Source organism: Geotrypetes seraphini, chromosome 12, assembly GCF_902459505.1.
Source record: "Geotrypetes seraphini chromosome 12, aGeoSer1.1, whole genome shotgun sequence".
Taxonomy (NCBI): domain Eukaryota; kingdom Metazoa; phylum Chordata; class Amphibia; order Gymnophiona; family Dermophiidae; genus Geotrypetes; species Geotrypetes seraphini.
In genome coordinates, this window is record NC_047095.1 from 23,634,804 (window position 1) to 23,653,665 (window position 18,862).

The window sequence follows — 18,862 nt, forward strand, 5'->3', positions numbered from 1 at the left end:
CCCTCCTGTGGCTCCAGCAACTTTCCCTCTATCTCTGTAGCCTAGTAGTGTCTGTAGATTGGGGGGCGGGGTTCAGATTCAGGCTACCGTTCCTTCCCTCCATCCATCCCAGCTTCCTGGTCTCTTCTACAAAGCTGTCGGCCAGTTGTAGCGAACCTCGCAGCTGCCGTCCTCCACAGCATGTTTCCTCTTACGCGATCCCGCACATCAGAAGAGGGGCGGGACCGCAGCTACAGGCGGCCTGTTGCTTTGAAGAGGAGACCAGGAAGCCGGGATGGAAGGAGGGAAAGAACGGCGGGCCAAATCTGAAGGTGAGACCGGGAAAAAGGGGAAAAAATGAAAACAAATCTGAATCTCAAAGAACATTGTTCAGCTTCCTAAACTCAACTGTAAGCCCAAATCAAAAGCAAAGATGAAGCTTTCTAAAGAAAATACATGTCATTGTTACTTGAAATACAGTACCATAGCAGATTTTAACTAAGTTTTTTTACTAAGTCTCTAATTTGTAGTCTCTGCAAAGGAGAGTTAGACAAGCTGAAGAGGGAAATTTTATTGCCTGTTTGTGAAATGTACTTGGGATTAAGTTGTGGAGTGACTATTCTTTGACTTTAGAAGTCCCACTTTAGAAGTCCCGCTTTAAATCCCTAGGACCTAAAAGAGAGAGGAAAAGTCTTTTTTATTTATTTTGTTTACATCACAGAGCCAGTGTGGGTTGGAGAGGTTGTAACCCTATACTTCTACTAAGACTAAGGTGGCCTTTTATTAAGGTGCGCATTTAGCGCATGCTAAATTGGTTAGTATACCTTAATAAAAGGACCCCTAAGCATCTTAATTAAAAATTCGGCCCACAACTTAGCCTATGTTTTAGATTTTGGCAACTTATGTGATTGAGTTTGACATCCTTGCTGTAAACGGAAATACACACCCCTCCCCCCACATCCACACGCTCTTAACAGTATAAGATAAGACACTATGAGCTAGATGCATTAAAGTCAGCGATCATTGCTAAACCTGTTTTCACAGCTTTAATGATGATCGCTTCTATTGACCCGATGCACAAAATGGCTCACCGCGTGTTTTTCCTTTCAATTGCCCATTTTCCGAACTGGCTATGCAAATTAGCTAAAACCCTATGCAAAATAGCCAAGTGATTAATGCACTAACATCACTTGGCTATGCAAAAAAAAAATTCAGAGGTTTTAGCTATCGGGAAAAAAACAATTGGTCTGCTTGGTTTTTTTCAATGGCACAGATATTTTGCATGTGTTACACATGCAAAATATCTGTCCCATAAAAAAATAATTCCCTCACCACCGATGACTGCCCTCCCCAACAACCCCTGACAAATGCAGCACTGGGAATCCCCCCCACACGAGAGAAAATTGGCAGGAGGGATGCACACTCCTGCCAAGCTGTTCCCACCATCCCCCAAGAGAGAAAATTTTTTTCAAGTATTTCTTTACAATCCTTAAATATAGTCTCCCTGCTTTGCAATGACTGAGTCCCAACAACATCCAGAAAGCTTCATTATTCCATCCAAGACACCGTTTTTGTTCAGTTGCTAAATGGCTCAGGTAACGGCAGAAAAAAGCCTTCCAGAGATGCAAAACGATGTCCACGCATAGGTTGTTTCAACTTTGGAAAAAGGTCGAAGTTTGGTGAACTCATGTCTGGACTGTAGGGAGCATGAGGTAACACCTCCCAGCCGTATTTGCATAGTTTTCCAGTGACATTCCCTATATGTGTGTTGTGAAGAATGAGTGGTCCAGCCAAGAGCAACTGAAGTCGGATTTTGTGCATTTTTCTGTGCATTGTTTGCAAAAAAAATCACAATAATACACAGCTGTGACACTTCTTCCACATGGAACTTTGTCTGTGATGATGATGACTTCATGATCGTTCATCGGTTGTTGATTTCAGCCTTCCTGGTCTTGCATCATCATCTATTCTCACACGACCACTCCGAAAACGAGTTGCCCACCGAGAAACTGTAGTACAATCCACTGTTAACTCACCACAAACTTCACATAATGCACTGTGGATTTCTGTTGGGTTTTTGTCATGTAGAGTTTAATCTTAATGTACGACCTCTGATCGTGAACAGACAGCACCCGAGATACCTACAGCCTCCATTTCCCACACTTGTCACAGCCACACTATGTACACTACAGAGCTCCTAAGCACACGTTCTGCTGCTTCAAGCACTCAAGTGAAAGTGAAACAAGGTTTACTGCCATTGCATCATCCACTCCCCAATGTTGCCAACCTCGTAAGATTTGCTGCTATATTCTTATCAGGAATCATTTTGTAAGGAACTACAGTGGTACCTTGGTTTACGAGCATAATCCGTTCCAGGAGCATGCTCGTAATCCAAAACGCTCGTTTATCAAAGCAAAGTTCCTCATAGGCCCTAATGCAAACTCAGTAGATTCGTTCCACAATCAAAGTTTGCAATGGTGGCCCAGGGATGAGTACCTGCCTGCGGGTGCTGCAGCACTTTCAAAGTGGTGGCTTCCTTCCCTCGGGGTCCGTGCGGCTGCCCTCCTGCTTCGGCTGATGCCTCTGCTGTCCGTCAGCACCTCCCGATCCAAGCCGGCCGCCATCCTGTGCGAGCATTTGCATGACCTCACCTCTCCTCTCCTAAGTCAGCCGCTGCCCCGACAACACGCTCACCACGTACAAGCATGCAGGACGTCGTGCTTGTACGTGGTGAGCGTGTTGGCGGGGCAGCGGCTGACTTAGGAGAGGAGAGGTGAGGTTGTGCAAATGCTCGCACAGGATGGTGGCCGGCTTGGATCGGGAGCCGGAAGGTGCTGACGGACAGCAGAGGCATCGGCCGAAGCAGGAGGGCAGCCGCACGGGGACCCCGAGGGAAGGAAGCCACCACTTTGAAAGCACTGCAGCACCCGCAAGCAGGTACTCACCCCTGGGCCACCATTGCAAACTTTGGTTGTGGAACAAATCTTCTGAGTTTGCATTAGGGTCTATGGGGAATTTTGCTTTGATAAACGAGCGTTTTGGATTACGAGCATGCTCATGCTCGTAAACCAAGGTACCACTGTATATTGTTTTTCTAATTGCTTAGTGATTACATATGTACTAGTTGTGTGCTGACATATCTGCAGAGAAATTTGTGAATAATTATTAGTTTGTTATTATTTACAGCTGGTTATATTTATATAATTCTTTTATTTTCATAATAAAATCAGTTTCAAATAGTCTGGTCTCATCATTCTATTAAGACTGGATAAATCTGAACCTGGCTGGTAACAGTGGGTGTACCTTTTTCCTAGACAGGAGTTACAGATGCTTATCTGACAGTTTTATTATACTCAATTAGAGCTACAGGACAAAGCAGATGGAACATTTCCAAGGCCAACCGGAGGCGGATTTGCTTTTTTTATTGATGATGTTGGCAGCCTGCAGGAATGCTAGAAGAGTGCAGTGCGAAAGAGGGAAAAAGGAGATAATGAATGGAGGAGGGGGGAAAAGAAATACCAGATTACCTGTCAATTTGGGGTAGCAAGCCATCATTTTGAGGTAGCCACACCATAACAATGCCTATGCTCTAACCCTCCTCCCTCCACCAAGCCTTGCAAATTACAGTGGGTCACCAGCAGCAATGCAAAGATACGCTGCTTCCAGTCAGATGGCCCCTCACTCTTCCCGCTGCCCACACTGACTCCTCTGATACAACTTCCTGTGGGCTGAAAACCAAGGGACCAGCTCGCTGCTGGAAGCGGTGTGTCTTTGCATCAGGCTGCCTCTGTGAGCAACCCAAAGTAAATCTGCAGTACTTAGGGGAGAGTTAGAGATGCCAGATGAATAGGAGGGAGAGAAAGGGGGAAAAATGCTGGTCTCCAGGGAGAGGGGCAGGAGGGAAGAAAAGGAGAAACCAGGCAGAGGAGGGGGAGAGAGATGCTGGAGGGAGGGGAGGAAGAGATCCTGACCCCAGGATAGAGGATAAAGGAAATGGTGAAATACTAAACATCTGCCACACATTAAACTCCTGTTTGCATAGATTTCACTGACTAGTTGATGTGATATTTTACTGTGTGATAACGTGCTACAGTTGAGAGAATGGGGGGAAAAACAGATAGCTGCTCTTCTTCCGTCCTTTCCTCTCCCTTTGACAGGCACTTGTTATCATGCATTATCTCTTTGCAGAGATTACCAGCACAATTGCCTAATGAGAAAGGAATATGACTATCTAATCCTCTCTCCTTCCCCCCCTCCAACTGACCAGCACTTGTCTTACCTGACATCAGTGCTGTGTGTTGAGTCAAACTGCCAGGTTTTGAACATCTGAGTCTGCTCAAGCCCCAGCACATAGAATTACTGTCAGTGTCAGCTGGAAAATCAGGTATAAGAGCTGGTTTTCAGGAGGATAGAGGAGGAATGAAATGCTGGGTAAGTTGGGGGGGGGGGAAGGAGTGGAGGAGTGAACTGCCAGTGACTGGAGAGACTCAAATATAAACCAAGACTCCAATTTTATGCCCTTTTGTACCTAGGCAATGGAAGGTTAAGTGATGTGCCCAGAGTCACAAGGAGCTGCAGTGGGAATTAAACCAGTTCCCCTGGTTCTTGGGCCAAATTGGACAAGTGGTGGGGCAAGGTCACATAAGTGATACCAGAGGATAGGGGCACTGAAGGTTAATGCTGGACATGAAGCATGTTAGCAGCACTAAGAAGACAGATGCTAGGCATTGGGAGAGGGGGGAACAATGGTAACGGGGCACAGGGAAGAGATGCTGGGCAGGACAAAAAAGGGACATGGAAGGATGTAGACATGGAGATAGAAGAAACGTCAAGTGGACAGGAAACCCTAGAGTTAAGAAAAAGAATGTCTGTTTTATTCTGCAACTTAAAATACCACCTAATTTGCCAGCCAAGTCAAGGCAGTTTACAAACAATAAAATATACGAGTAGGAAAAGAACTCCAAAATTATATAAGAAAGACACAGTCACACACCAACAACCATATATTAAGAAAAGAGAAAACTAATGGAAAAAATGTTTAGATAAATAAATTCAGAATATTTTTCTACCTTTGTTAATTGGAATATGTCATCTTTGGGAAATGTCTGACTTCCTGAAGCTTCCAGTGGTCCTTCTGATTCTTTTTATTGAATTTAACATACTTTACAAGTATAACTACTTGATTTAGAAATACAGAATCATGTTCCAAAAGAAAAACATCATTAAACATTACAATATTTAAAATAAATATATATATGAAACTTAACTCTTCCTTAGACCTCCATTAGGAGGAGGAAAAAAGAAAATAAAGATATTATAGGGAGTAATATTACAACAATACAACAAATAAGTAAAGACTTAAAAGCTATAACCCAGCATTTCCTTTAAGCTACATTCCCTCCACTAGTTAAACCTTTGAGATCTAAAAAGGAACGTAGATGATCTGGTGTAAAATACACATATTTCAGACCCTTAAACTTAATAACACATTTGCATGGATAAGCTAGCAAAAAAGTAGCACCTAGCTTCCTTGTCTCTTCTCTCATGCCCAAAAACATTTTCCTTCTTTCCTGGGTTATTCTAGTTACATCATGATATAACCATAAACGTTGACCACAAAAAAGTGATCCAGGCTTTTTAAAGAATAACCTCATAACTGCATTAAGATCTTGTTCAAAGATAAAATTAACAATTAAAGTTCCTCTTTCTTTAACTTCCATAGATGATTCCTCTAATATTGCCGTAAGATTTTGCAAATCTTTATCAGTGACCAAATTCTCACCTTTAGGTATATCTAAATTTCTTTTTGAAGTAGGTAGAAAGTATACTTTATTTAAAGGCGGAATCTGATCTTGTGGATATTTCAAACATTCTACCAGAAATTTTTTAAAAAATCTCAATGGGTGATATTGCCAGAATCCTTGGGCAATTTAGGATTCTCAAGTTCAATCTTCTGTTAAAGTTCTCAATCATTTCTATTTTACGGGCAGTAAAGTTTTGTTCTTTAACAATAGTAGTAATTGAATTTTTCAATGAAGCTGACTCAGTTTGTATTTTGTCCATGCACTCTTGCTTGACTTTTACCAGACTTTCAGAAAAATTATCCATTTTCTTAACCATTACCTCAATATCTGAGGCAGTCTTCTCTACCTTCACATCCAGTCTCTTGATAGCCTCTAAAAGTGTCTCCAGTGTCACTGCTGGGGTGCTTGTTGGTGCTCCTTCTCCTCCATCAGCCCTTTCACCCAGCGTTCCAGCTAGGGCAGTAGCTCCTCCCATTGCCTGCTCCGGGGTCTCCAACTCCTCTCTCTCGGGGCTAAGCTCAACACTCTGCGCCTCTGCTGGACATGGGGGCGCAGAGAGATGCGGTGGGGACAACGATGTCAGCAAATCCAGTGACCCGAGTGCTCCCTCACTCAGGTCCGACGCGGAACTCTCCCGCCGTGGGGACATCTGGGCGTCGGCTGGGCTCAGCGGCTGCAGAAATCACTGAATTGTCTGCTGGGCAGGAGACGACGTGAGTAGCGGCAGTTGCCCCGCTCTCACACTCCCCTTCCTCTTCGCATGAGGCATACCGATGAAGTAAGTTCCTAGTTTAAGTTATTGAAATAAGGAAAAAACGCTCAGCCTGCCGAGCACAGTTATATAGCGTCCGCCATCTTGATTTCCTCCTCCGCCCGGGGCTGGTCCGGTCCTTCTGATTCTGAAGCTAAAACCGGCTGTTAACTTGCACATGGCTACTCTCATGTTATCAGATTCACCAAGAATGTATTCGTATTAGATATACATCCCTTATGTTCCTCATGATAAATACTTTATCCTCAGATCCTCAGAAGTACCACCTAGGACTCAACTGTATTCATTGTCCGACTCTGGCATGTTAATGCATTTGAAGCTCTTTCCCCGCCCTTCCTCACTTTGGGCCTACCATTACATCTAATGCTGCCACCTGTTAGCGCCCAGCCTCATGCATAGTCTCAGTTAGGGCAATGGTCTTTGACCAAGGGCAGTCGCATGAGCGGACTGCTGGGCATGATGGACCACTGGTCTGACCCAACAGTGGCAATTCTTATGTTCTTATGCATAGGCAGAACTGTCAAATTACCCAGTTCCCTGGAGGGAAACATCTTCGCCAGTCATGGTTTTAAATTTACATCCTAAAGCAGTGTGGTCTCTTGTTTCCTAACTGAATATCACATCTTGGTCATGTGTACATCACATGACCAAGATGTGATACATCTGTGATGTACACATGACCAAGATGTGATATTCTGCTAGCTTGTAGTTTCTGTAGCAATCTGATTTATTCCATTTTTTTTCATCAGGAAGTATATTGGTATTTCTAGGTTGCTGCCTTGTTAAACCGCTTTGAACCTCACGGTATAGCGGTATATAAGAAATAAAATTAAATTAAATTATAGGTAGAGTTATTTGAGTCCTGGACATTAGTGCTGCTTTATGATGACAGCTTTTTTAGAGGTCTAGAATGTAGAAAGCATTCCTCCCCACCCCCAGGAGAGATGGTGTTATATGGGCCTATCTTAATTTTTTTCAGCTGCGGCCCATTCAGTACTAGTTATTGTACTGGGAAGTGAAGATAGGGAGATGCTAGAAGTGAAGGAGTGGGAATGAGGCACACATCTCAAGGTTCACCTAAGGTGTTCAGTACCTTTAAGTTAGCTGTCCAACAGGTACAAATTGCCTCCTTTTGGAAAACAGAACATCCTGGACCATTACATCTATACATTGAAACTGTATGTTATTTTACATGATTTTATGATTAGTGTTTGTTTTAGCATGTGTAACCCATTTAGATTTCTATAGATAACAAGTTTAACTACCTGGCATCTAACTAGAATTGCACAAAAGTAAATGTTATAGCCGACTCATCCAATCTGAAGAAAAATTATAATAGTAGTACTTCGGCCTCCTTTTAATATTTGGGTATAACTCTAGGGATGGATACCGCAAATCTTTATGACCTTAATATTCCCCGTCTGTTGGCAGTCACTAGATCTTCATTTAAACAATGGGAAGCCCTTCCTTTATCTCTTATGGGGCGCATTAGTCTTTATAAAATGGTTATATTTCCTAGATGGTTGTACTGTCTACAAATTCTTCCAAAATATTTGCGTGCTGCGGACATTAAGACCCTACATCGTATGCTTAGCCAGTTCTGATGGGGAGGGAAGAAAGCTAAGGTGTCCTTTTCAATTTTGGTGGGTAACTGGCGCAGAGGGGGGTTAGGAATCCCAGATCTGAGACTCTATAACTTGGCCTGTCTTCTTAGACATCTAAGTGATTGGTTCAACTCTACGGAGTTTCATACTCCCTTAGCTTTGGAATGTACTTGGTGCGCCCCTCTTCATCCTCTTTATGTACTCTCCATGCTCGTCCGGGAGCTCTACCATTACATATTTGTTCTTCTGTCTTGTTCCAGACAGCCCGGAGTTTACAAAAAGCCTTGGCTCATTGGGGTCATTTAAGTGCTCATTGTACTTGCTATTTGCAATTGCAAGGCAATGGGGATTTCTTGCCAGGGATGGGGAGTTCTTCTTATCGTAGATGGGGGTCTTTGGGATTTGTTCAGCTCCGGCATTTTCTTACATCTAAGGGTCGGCTGATACCTTTGACTTCCCTGGGAGGTTGGGGGGTGGAATGGAGAGAGTTTTTTGCTTATGGGCAATTAAGTCATTATGTAAAGTCATTGTCTGCTCTTCCTTATCAATGGATGTAGCTCAACTTTTGGATGATCTTTTTGCTCCTGATACTGAGGAATCACTGTCTATTGCGCATTTTCACCGGTGGTTGGTGCAACATCTTCCAGCTAAATTGATTGCATCCATTTTAGCTCGTTGGGGCAAAGATTTGGCTATGGATATTCAAGAGGAGGACTTCTTTAACTCTTGCGACTTATTCCCTCCTGGGTTGATTCTGCAGAATTGCGGGAGTGCCAATATCATGTCTTATGTTTCCCAACATGGTCTCTTTTTGATGGGAGGTATTTTCTCGGATCTTTGTTGTCAGTGTCATCAAGCCTCAGATACTTTCATACATTCTTTTTGGACCTGCTCCCAGCTTGTTCAATATTGGCGGACACTTTTTCGGTATCTTGTGGATATCCTCCAGCAACCACTTCGGCTACATCCCTTAGGTGTTCTTCTGGGGCAAATTTCTCTGTTAGGGGCCTGGGGTAAAGGTCCTCGTCTATGGGTTCTCAAATCTTGTATTGTAGGGAAAAAGTGCATCTTACTACATTGGACGCAGGAGACATCTCATTCCTTCTAGCATTGGAGCAATTGTCTTCATGAGTTATTGTTATGGGAATTCTGGGATCTTCGTTTGACTTTTAGGAAATCAAAACTTTTTTTATTTTATATGGGGCCCCTATATGCAATCGTCTCATTGTGTGCGTAGCTCTCTCTTCAATCACTTGGGGGATGCAGCTGTTCCTATTGGGGGGATTTGATATGGTGGTTCTGATTGGTGCATGCACACACACTTTCATGCTTCTCTCTTTCTTTTTCACTGCATGACTGGGGGGAAGGGGGTTTGGGTAGGTGGGCGAGGGTTTGGGAGGGCCAGGAATTAATGGTCTAAGAAAGGGTTTCACTGGGGTTCATAATAATCCAGGGTCCTGGTGTGTTATAATGTTCCTTTGGGTTAGTCCTCTGTTGGACTTGTCAAAGAGTTATTTATTCTTTTTGTATAGTCATGGCCTAACCTCTTTATTGTTCACATCTCTTGAGGTTGGGGGGGGTAGGAATGTTGTTATATTATGTACTTTTCACTATTGTATTTTCATTCTTGCAGTGTCAATATTTCTGTATTATTCTGTCTTCTGATGTTACAATTTGAAATTGATGCAGGACTTTAGATGTTCTTTGTATTAGCTATATTTCTAAATTTTCCATTGGTGATTATATTTGGTTTTTGCATCAATAAAAAATTGTTTGATCGTAAAAAAAAAAAAAAAAAGAAATCCATCAATATGCTTGCCTTACATGGACTACAATGTACAATGAGTGTGAAATTCAGGTGTGTATATTCTCTTAGCCGTCTGTGACTAACATCATGATTGTTGCAGTTTTCTGGGTCTTGGTAGGTAGACCCGATGTTTCAACCATCATGCTATGGCTTTCTTTAGGGTATGCTGCAAGATCTGCAGTTTGTCTTTATATAGTGGGTTCTCAAACCTGGATTGGCTAGACCCACTCCCAGGCCCGCTCAGTTCCACCCATCCCCGCCCTGTAACATCCTAATCCTGCCCCCCCCCCCCCCCCCGCTGCCTGTTCTTGTCAGGCAGGAGGAAGTCCACACGTGTGCGGACTTCCTCCCTGCCCAACGTGATGTGAAGAAGCTTTTCAAAACTCGGACAAAGTGCCAGGTTTTGAAAAGCTGTCCAGGGAAATCGGGACATCTGGTAAGAAAGCTTGGTGGTCACAAGTTTGAATTTTGTTGGGAAAGCCCGTTCGTCACAACTTAAAATTCTGGCAGGAAAAAGGATCAAAATTAATTGAGACAGGTCTGACTTTAGAGGGGGTGGTGGTTTCTGAGGTCATATTCTAAAACTTTGAAAGGGAGGAAGGTGTTTGTCCTCTGTCCCAGGGCTAGATGCACTAAACACTCCGGGTACCGATGGTTGCTAAACCAGTTTGACTGGTTTAGCGACATGGTTTAGAGAATATCAGAATTTGCTGACCCAATGTTGAAAATGGCTCACTGTGTGGTTTTCCATACAGTCGTAAAAAAGTCTGACTCTTGCATGCAAATGACCTCATTACTATTAAAATGAGGTAATTAATATTAAAACGAGCCATCCAATCAATGAACTAACATTTGCAGTGCCTTAAGCGGACTGCAAATACCAACCGAAAAAGATGATGGGTAGCTGCTTGCTTTTTCATTTTTTTTCTTTGGGCACAAATGAATATATGTGTAACACACTCATCGGGCCTATAAAAAAATTGTCAAGCTGAGCTGCCCCGCCTACCAACCCCTGAACAAAAATAGAGGAAGGAGGGATGTCCACTCCCCCCCATACTTCAATAAAAATCAGCAGGAAGGATGCCCACTCCCTCCTGCTGCTGCTATGCCTCACCTCCCCACCAAGACCCCCCCAATCAACCTCTCATCTCCTCTTCCCCACTTTACAAAAAAATCAGCAAGGGATGCCCACTCTCTCCTGCCACCGGATGCCCCCCAAACCACCCTTACACCACCTAAACCACTCCCGTACCTGTACATTAAGATGACGGCAGGAAGGATGCCCAATCCCTCTTGCTCGCAGGCCCGCCACTCCAAAATGGTGGGCCTTTCAGCAAGGGAAGGCATCCGTTGGTCTCATCTCCATGGTGAATTTTATGTTGGGGTGGCCGTTATTTAGATGGTTTAGAAATTCACAGAGGTTTTTCCTTCCATGGGGCCAGATGATAAAAATGTAATCTACATAGTGGATCCACAGTTTTGGTTTGAGCTTGGCACTCTTCAGTAGGGTGGTTTCAAGAGACACCATGAATATGTTGGCTACTCCCGGGGGGAGCCCATCACTGTGCCTTCTAATTGGGCACAATACTGTTCTGGTACTGAAAAAGTCTTTAAACAGAAAGCTGGTAGATTAGCCTATTCCATCAGTATACTGTCCATGTGTCTCTAGCTTCTGGTTTATGGCCTGGATTGTTTCATCCATTGGGATTTTGATGAAGAGAGAAACCACATCACATCAAAACTGACTAGAATGTCTGTGTCACTTAGTAGTTGCAGGCCAGTGCTACTCTCTCTTATATGAGCAGAAGCTCTATCAGTCAAAAGAATGTAGGCTTTGCTTCAAGCTGGGTTTTATCTTCAACTCGACAGAAGTGGCATTGTTGATCTGACCTGTTATTTCTCTGTGAATTAGGGAGCAACATGTTTGTGTTCTCTGCTAGGAGGCTGGATATTTTTTGGGGTGGTAATTTTTGGCATCTATCATAACTAGTTATATTCCTTTTGTCTGCAGGGAGAATCACCAGGTTCTGTCATTTTCATAAGGATTGCATTGCTAGTTGTTCCTCACATGGTAAGTTATGGCAAGGTGTCTTGGTTCAGAGTAGTGCTGCCCGATTCAAATAAAAAAAAAAAATTGGCCTCCCGATTCAAGACCGACCCTTCCCCCGTGCTTTCCTAAAGCAGGAGTGGCACCGCTGCCACTCCTGCTTGAGGGGGGGGGAGGATCAGTCAGAAAGGCTTGAATGCTCTCCCAGCTTCCCCGCTCTTACCTTAAGCTAATATGGCAGCCTGCAGGATCGCTGGTGCTATAGCAATCCCTGCAGCTGCCATCGTCCTCAGCGGCACATTCTCTCTGCTACGTCAGGGTCAACGGCAGAGGAAACGTGCCGCTGAGGATGACAGCAGCTGCAGGGATCGCTATAGCACCAGCGATCCTGCAGGCTGCCGTATTAGCTTAAGGTAAAAGCGGGGAAGCTGGGGGAACATGCAGGCTTGTGGGGGAGAGCAGGCCTTCGGGGGGAGGCAGACCTTCACGGAGGGGAGGAAGGCCTGTGCAGAGGAAGGAGGAGGAAGAGTGCCTACGTGGTGGGGAGACAGGCCTGTGCAGAGGGAGGAGGAGGAAGGAGTAAGAGAGGGGAGGGGAGATGCCAGACATGGGGTGAAGGGAAGAGAGAAACCAAACCAAAAAGAGGGGGAGAGGAAAGCAGAGGAGAGGTGCTGGACTAATGGAGAGAGGGATAGAGAAATGCAAGACCACAAGGGGAAGGGTACAAGAGGGACAGATACTACTCCAAAGTAGGTGGGCAAGGTGCAGGATGGCAGGAGATAGAAGAAAGCCAGTATCTGGGGAAGGGGATACAGGAGGTAAGGAAGAGAGAAAGAAGATGCTGGATATGGGGAGACATGAAACAGAGATAAGATGCTGGGCATGGAGGGAACACAGGAACAGGGACACAAGGGGGACACTACTGGAGAGGAGAATAGGGACAGGAACACAGAAGAGAGATGCTGGATGAAAGGGTAGTTGAGAAAAGGAGAGATGGTGGATCTGTGGATGGTGAGACCCATTGTTGCAGCTGCGGGGGGATGAAGATGAAAAAAAGGTAAGATGCCAGACCTCCGGGAAAGGAAAGGGAAACAGAAGGGGAGGACAGAGGTGGAAGATGGATGGTTAGCACAGAGAAAGAAGAAATAAGGAGAGCCTGATCAGAAGACAACCAGAGCCTGGGACCAACATAATTTGAAAAATGACCAGACAACAAAAGGTAGGAAAAATAATTTTATTTTGTTTTGTGATTAAAATATGTCAGATTTGAAATGTGTATCCTTCCAGAGCTGGTGTTAGATCGCAAATGTGAGTTAGGATGTAACAGAGAGAGAAAAAGTATTTTTTGTTTGTTTATTTTGTTTACACCACAGGACCAGTGTGGGTAGGAGAGGGCAAAGGGGTGAAGAGGCTATAAAATAAATCCACCAGGATGTTTGGAAAAAATCACCCAATTGGGCAGGAAAATTGAATCGAAAAATCAATTCAATAGGCTGAATCAAATAGAAATTGTTTTCCTGAATTGGGCAGCAGTAGTTCAGAGTAATATCCTGATAGTTTCTCTTCAGCTGTGATCTGCTTGATCTTCAGGAAGTCCTGTGAGTGCACCCTCTATTCCAGCTATGATGTTTGTGTTGTGAGCCCAGTTGGTGTTATTGCACAATTCAGGTCTCTCAAGACGAGGCAGGTTGTGACATGAGCTAATAGTAGCGGTTAGGTTGGTGACAGCATTGGTTAGGGTTGCAGGTTTTGGTTGTGGTAATTTTTGGGCAGATAGTTTTGTAAACTTTCTGCAGTTTGGATTTGGCATGTTATGGGGAAAAGATCTGGAACAATTACTTATGCATGCTAATAACTATGGGGAATTTAGGAAACACCTAAAAACATCTGTTCCAGAAGTACTTTGATAGCTGAACTGCACAATCTCTCACAACAATTGATCTCTAGAACTGTTAATCACCAATCTCTAACTTTGTTAGTTGTACTCAATTTGTAGCATTTTTTAATCATTGTAAACCGCATAGAACTTCACAGTCCTGCGGTATATAAATAAACTGTTATGTTATGTTTCAAGGTCTGCATGGGTTGTTAAGTCACAGTCTGAGACCTACCAATCCTGTTCACTGAAGCAATTGGCCATGAGGAGATGTAGTTTAAGACAAAACCTGAGGAAAGTAGGGATAATGCTTGCTTCCCTGCATTATCCCTACTGTAGAGGAGGTGTATAAAACACAGCCCTTGAGACACGGCCGGCATCTCATAACACTAATGGATTTGAAGTGCATGGCTGCGGTAGTGGTAAGTCAGGAAATTTTTCCATTTAGAGTTTGATTCAGATAGGCAAGTAATGGTTTGAGAGGGACACTAAAACATATAATTTTATCTATTTTAGGGTAGACCCCTGACGAAACTTCAGTGAAACATGTCGGGTCTTACCGTTCAGTCCGCATGAAAAACAAGATTTCACCATTACTAAGTTAAGTAATAATACACTAAGAAATGCATGTTATTTAAAACTTTGAAGAGACCGGTGAGGATTTCACCATTTGTAACTCCCCGTATATACACTTTGGTGGGACGTTGGAGTGGTGGTTCTGAGGTCTTATGAAAAAACAAAAAAGAAGTGCTTTCCAAACATTATGAACACTCAGTTAAACTAGATGTTGGACAAACAGCCAAATACCTTAGAAACAATTCTAACTTTATGCTTCCCTGCAGCAGCATAGGAAGGCTAACTGGGTTAATTTTAGGCCTCTCTTTTCCCATAGAATAAAGAATTCTTTAGGTGAAACATCAGTTCTACCTACCCAGAAGCAGCAAGACCCAGAAAACTGCAACAATTCAGATGTGTAGTTTGGAATTAATGAGTGTAGTCTGACCTTTCTGGAGGCCATTTGTGCCTTTTATTGTTATATTAATTAGATTTCTAAACCACCCTCCTTATATGCAATCTAACCCAAGGCAGTTTACAAGACACATATATAATACAATAAATAGCATACATCGCAAATATGACATATTCTAAAATACATTATTGCTTAACTACTGACAGACAACATTGCACTTAAATTTAGCCAATAACAGAATGACAAGAATGAGTGGAAAGTAGCAATTCCTGCAGAAGGAGGTAGGAAACAAAAGAACACTACTTTTAATCAAACTGAAGGTACCCTCCAGGGCTCAAGGTATTTATGCTAGAAATACATCAAGCGTACACAGGGAACAAAGACACCCATTGCCCTCCTTTGTTCCTGTCCATCACACTGAAACCCCAAATACCTCTTGTATATTTGGCAATAAAATACATTATACCACTAGTGACTGAAAAGAACAGAGTGAAGAGGATAATAGAAAGGCTCAAAAGGGTAAAGTTTTGTATGCATTGGGACCCAACATAGTACTAAATTCTTCATAATCGTGGCTTGTGTTCAGCATATGGAAAGAGCAACAGTGGCACATGGCTCCACCCATTTTGGGATGCAGCTTATAGAGGAAAAGAGAAGCAGCATCTACCATACCAAATCCTATACAGCACCGTTAAAAAGAATAACTATTCCTTCATTTGGAGTTGTCCAGAGCCCTAATTGGTGCCAGGCTCATCAATCATTTGTTAGAACCTTTGCAAATAAAATCTATGCAAGCATACATAGAATATAACACCACAATACAGTCAAAGTGCATTATAAATTTGGAAACCCATTGTAACAGACTAGATCAGCCTTTCAGTGAGCTGTCAATATATCGCACTTCAATGGAGGATCAAATCTAGCAGACCACCTCATAAAAGACAAAGGTATAATTGAGGTGAAGGAAAAACCAGCTGGTGGCATAGGCCAGAGTGGTGGTTCCCACATTAGAAGTGAGTGGCCATGAAGTCTACTCACCCACATCATCATCTCTGGAAAAGATATTAATACAAGAGCACTTAAATGACAATACAAATCAGTTGTAATACCAAGTGAAATAGCCATTGCTGGAATTAAAGAAACATCTCAGGCTTAGATCTTTACCTAGCATACATGTCTTTGAATCCTGGCAATAATATAAAATCCACTAAGTGGATCTTAAAAGGAGTGGAACCTTAACAGTGCTGAACATTGTGAGAGGGGCTTAAAGTGTGGTTCTTTCTTTAAACAGATTTTTAGGAATAGGGGTAAAGTGGAGGTCATAAAGAATGATGATTGGGCTGTGTAAATTGAAGAGAAAGTTAGCCGAATTTTTATTTTAAAGAGGAATGGAAAGATTATGGGAGGCTAGGATTGAAAAAGTTCTAGTTTCTAGAGTAATTTGTATGTACACTTGTTAGGGCTTTTTTGTGTGTTTATTGTATGTTTTAACAGCTCATTGAGACAGGTGTGTAAAAAAATTAAATGCATTTAGACATAAATATCTGAAAAGATTTTAAGTGAAACCTGTGCATGAGACACCAAGTCTTTTGTTCAAAGATTTTATCACAGAAATCACCATTTGAAGTTTCTAATGTTCATTTCTCCAAACCACTTTACACAAAAAATAATAGTCCAGTGGGAAGGACCTACATTACACTGTTTACCCACACACAGTAATCAGTGCCGGTCATTTTGAGCTTGTGGGAGAGAGATGGGGGATAAGGATAAAGAAAGTGTGGTATAGAGATGGGCTAAGTTATTTACGATGTCAAATGTGACTAGGACAAGAGGTCATGGACTGAATTGAAGGGGGACAAGCCCAGGTCAAATGCCAGGAAGTTCTACTTCACACAGCGAATGGTGGACACCTGGAACGCTCTCCCGGTGGAGATTGCTGGGGAACCCACCGTTCTAGGATTTAAGGGCAAGTTAGATGCACATCTCCTCGAAAGATGCATGGAAGGATACGGGTGACTAAGTTTTCGCCAGGTTACATCTGGATGGGCTTCCGCGTGAGCGGATCACCGGACTTGATGGACCTAAGGTCTGATCCGGAGATGGCAGTTCTTATGTTCTTAAGTAGGCTAAAATAATGAGTCATTCTGAATGTGCCTGAGGAGCTGCACTAATCACATTATTCTAAGGCCTATGGCTCTAGGCCAGCTGTGTCATTGAAGCGGTACTCCCCCCCTTGCCCAGAATGGTGACTGCTTTGCTCAGCAAGATCTTGGCACTCACATTGAAGTTTTGTTGCAAATGTGGCTTTTACTGGAAAAATCCTGAAGATCACTGCTGACTATTGTCCTTCATCTTATGATAGTAGTTCTCAATCCAGGTCAAGGATCCAACACTGTGCCATAAATTTAAATGTGCAGTCACCATTATAGTTCAGTCTCAATTGTGGCAGTACATAATAAGAAAAAAGGAAACAACCACTGAGACAACACAAAAGATAAATACAGTTTTCACTGCCACATGAATGAATTTGAAAATATAAGGCTTTGACAGCGGTTCTGATTCCGGGCAAAACAGTTTTGTGAATTATGAAGCACACTATCTTAATGATTTTGAAATATGAAGTCATGAAAAAAATATATTTTTTTAAAAAATAAGGAAAAGTGATAAATTAAAGTTTTTATTGTTAATAAAGAAATAAATAATTTTGAATAATATATTAGGTGGTAGGGGGAAATAGAGCCTGTGAATTGAGAAGAGCAAGTGAACATTTGTTCACAGAATAACCTGTAGTTGGTGAATTAGCTCTAAAGTCTGAGGCTCTGTCCCCAGGAGGAATTCTTCAATTCACTTTTCTCTAATGTTAAATCCACATGGGGTTTTTTGGGATGAATTTAGACCCAACAGTAAAAAGTTATACAGCAGTTTTTTTCCACTATAAGAGTTGGTAAATAGAGGTCTTAATGATTGCAAACAGTCAGTACTAAGGGACCCTTTTACTAAACTAGGTCAAGTAGCCAGCATGGGTTTCACTGCACAGTAGCCGTCAGGGACCTGCAGTTATCTCTAATGTGCTTTTAAACCAGCTGGTGCAGTAAAAACCCATACCAGATGCTTCATGCAGGTAGGGAGTAGAAACTGGGCATAACTTGGGCAATTAGAAGTATTGCCAACTTTGACAGTACAGTAGTTGTCATGACTATCAAGAGCATGGCAGCAGTAAGTGCAACCAGTCATGTAACGTGGGCAGACTATAATGGTGGAGTCCAGTAATGTGGCAGACTACATGGAAGAGTTTCACAGCCCCCTCCACTCTAATCTCCCAACATCCTATTTACCCTGCTCTCTTCACCCAAGCCAATTACATTCCATTTCTCTGATGCCCCTTACCCTAATCAAAGTCCATCCACAAGTTGTCAATAAACTTTCCCCTTCCCTCAGGACTTACCCAAAGGTGATCTGTAGTGGTCTAGTGGCCAGGATAGGAAGAGTCACCCTTTTCTCTTGCCCTATCCAACTCTGGGGAAACAAAATAGCCACCATGACTCCTAGCAATAATCTTGTGATAATACTAATAAGGGTAAGTGCCAGAGGAGTGGGGGGTATGAGAGAGGTTTATTTCACAATTTGTGGATAGGGCTCTGATTAAGGGGACAGACATCAGAGATGGGATTGTGGGGGGGGGCTTGGTACATTATGCTTGGCTCCACACCATGTTACCTGCTGTGATAGTGTGGTTGCCTACACTATCTGGTATTATAGGTAACACCATGCTGTGCATGTCTGACCTACAAAGTTTGTACTTACTGCACCTTAACTTTTGTCGGTAATATGTAAAAAGTGCAAAACTCTACCACATTTTAGTAATGGGGCCCCTAAATACATTAATGTACTAACTGTTAATGGGGTATTTACTAAAGAGATTAGGTTCTTATCTTTTCTAGTAGATAGGTGTGTCATTCTGGACAATAGGGAAATGGGGAAGAGAGAAAGAGAAGAAGCCAGA

The 18,862-nt window shown here is 42.8% G+C and overlaps 1 long non-coding RNA gene across 1 annotated transcript in view; it reads left to right on the plus strand.

The window, feature by feature from the left end:
• Positions 1-269: 269 nt before the first annotated feature.
• Positions 270-18,862, plus strand: part of LOC117346652 — a 37,123-nt gene continuing 18,530 nt past the window's right edge. Inside the window, exons 1-2 of the long non-coding RNA XR_004536645.1 lie at positions 270-311; positions 11,978-12,037. This is a non-coding gene — a long non-coding RNA (uncharacterized LOC117346652). The remainder of the gene's footprint in view (positions 312-11,977; positions 12,038-18,862) is intronic.